Source organism: Tachysurus vachellii, chromosome 2, assembly GCF_030014155.1.
Source record: "Tachysurus vachellii isolate PV-2020 chromosome 2, HZAU_Pvac_v1, whole genome shotgun sequence".
Taxonomy (NCBI): domain Eukaryota; kingdom Metazoa; phylum Chordata; class Actinopteri; order Siluriformes; family Bagridae; genus Tachysurus; species Tachysurus vachellii.
In genome coordinates, this window is record NC_083461.1 from 10,675,571 (window position 1) to 10,678,041 (window position 2,471).

Genomic DNA, 2,471 nt, shown 5'->3' on the forward strand with positions numbered 1-2,471 from the left:
AAGGTTCCCTTTTAGGTTGGACGAACCCTTGAACCCTTTTAGGTAAGAATGTTTCTATCCAAAGCACCCTGAAAATGTATATTTTCTAGGAGAGTAAACTGAATGTGCTGTTCCTGATATCAGTTGTGCATAATATATATAAATAAATATAAATAATTACATTAAAATTCATTTATGTATCATTCTACATTTTATGATTGTTTCCCTCAAGTTGGTCTTCACACAAATACATATACACACACACACACACACATACACACATGTTTGAAATATGTCTAATATTCCCCACAGGAGAAAAGAACTGCACTCTAACTCTCTTCCTGTAACGTCCAATAAATTTGAGGACACTTAGTGCCCACCACCATACACATTTAATTCTACTTTATTCAATCAGTGTCTGCTATAATAGAAAAGACCTGTACAGCTGCTCATGCTTGTGCAGTTATCTAATCATCCAATCATGTAGCAGCAGGACAACACAAAGTCATGCAGATTAAGAGGTTAAGAGCTTCAGTTATTTTTTACATCAAACATCAGAACAAGCAAAAAGTGTGATCTCTGTGACTAACTATGGCATGGTTTTTGGAAACAGATGGGCTGGTCGAGTGTTTCAGAAACAGCTGATCTGGAATTTTCATGGAGTGTTTAAAAACCAAAAACGTCCTTTGAGCATCCTTTGGTCTGCAGGCTGATACATCTTGATAAGAGAGATCAGAGCAGAATGACCAGATGGATCTGAGCTTAAGACTGTAGTAACTGGAACTGAACTGAGAGCAGAAATGCATCTCTGAATGCACAGCTATCTACTTTGGATCAGAAGTTTCTGAAATACTCAAACCAGCCCATCTGGCACTAACATCCATGCCATGGATAAAGTCACAGAGATCACTTTTTTTCAATTCCGATGTTTGATGTGAACATTAACTGTAGCTCTTGACCTGTATCTGGACGATTTCATACATTGCCTGCTGCTACATGATTGGCCTATTGAATAACTTCATAAATGAGCAGGTGATAAAGTGAATGGTGAGTATATTTACCATCCAGTCTACTGATCTACCATCCTCCGCATCCTCCTCATTGTTTGGGGGCCACTGTCTGTCTGCATCCTTGGAAAAGTTCTGCTGTTCTAGACCTAGATGCTTTCACCTATTGTTTGCGTGGAAAATTTTAGTCAGATATCTGTCTTCACTTCTAGAGACCAGCAGGGGGCATCATGGAGCTTAAATCTAGACGTGTATTGTTCAGTTTAAGGGGGTATCTTGAAAGCCTTTCTATCTGAAATGTCTGCATTTTTACATTACAAAAGCACACTGTATTCCAGATGCGAGGGGAAGAGCTAGAGCTTCACAGTCCCTAAAGAAAAAGAGAATCTGAGCTGTAAACTGCACTTTCTAGTATCTGTCCATGGAGGTTGACTGGAATAACACCACTCTGTGGTTACTGGAGTCTAGGGGCCAATTATATTTCAGTCTTTTAAATAAGCAAGCCATTTCATGGACTGGGATTTGTTTAATGAGGTATCTTTGACTGATCCTCTGTAAAGTTGGACCTTTATTGTTAGCGTTAATCAGGCCGGTTTTAATTACAGGTAAAGCACTGTTTAGTGTTTAACATGATTATTTGTATTTCTGGGTATCCCAACTGAGCTAAAGACCCCACAGGCGCTAATGAACCTACCTGAACAGAAAATAGTGTTTGCTTCAGAGATTGTATGGTTTATGTGTGTTTTCTCAAATTTTATTCCTATATTTTTTCCTTTACTACATCTTGTTTCTCACAGTCTGTAGTCTGTACTAGTGGTGATATGCTGAAGAACAGAATCTTTATGTTGGTTATATTCTAAAATCTTGGTTCTTGCCTCTGACTCACACAATTGTGTTCATTTCTTAAATGAAAATCAACTGATGATTTGGTCTAGACTGGGTTAGTGATGGTGAACTGGGAAGTATAATAACTACAGTATACTAATCCACACTAAGGATTGTGTTTCCTCTCTTCACATGAATTTTTGAGTATTTTGCTTATAACAAGACTTACAGCTGAGACAGGATACAGTCCAAGCAGTCAAAAGGCCAGTTCTGGTTCTCTGGTAATCCTGGGCTTTTAATTGATTTTCTTAGCCCGTCCTTCATATATTCCAGAGTTATCTGGATTTGATTGGAAATAATTTGACCCGATCCTTTGCTCTTCTGTAAAGCTATTGGTGGATTGGTTGCCAACACCCCAAATCCCTAAACTCAAACCTGTTCATGAGCAGGCTTGTTCAGCGTAAACAAGATTAGATCACAGATTTAGAAGCATTGTCTGTAAAGAAACTCTGTCTCAGTTATGGCCAATCAACTGCTTTGAAAGAAATAATGTTGTTAGTAATAAACTGTGAATTTAGCAAGAGCATTTGTCAAAAGCAGATTTTACATTTTATTTTGGTTGTAACGTTGAAGCCACGCATAACGCAACTCACCGCTATC

The 2,471-nt window shown here is 38.2% G+C and overlaps 1 protein-coding gene across 2 annotated transcripts in view; it reads left to right on the plus strand.

Moving 5' to 3' along the window:
* Positions 1-182, plus strand: part of ascc1 (activating signal cointegrator 1 complex subunit 1) — a 100,909-nt gene extending 100,727 nt beyond the window's left edge. For both annotated transcript variants that reach the window (XM_060896532.1, XM_060896524.1), the window contains exon 10: positions 1-182. This exon is cut by the window's left edge and continues 337 nt beyond it. The gene's annotated coding sequence lies outside the window, so the exon portion shown is untranslated.
* Positions 183-2,471: the final 2,289 nt, after the last annotated feature.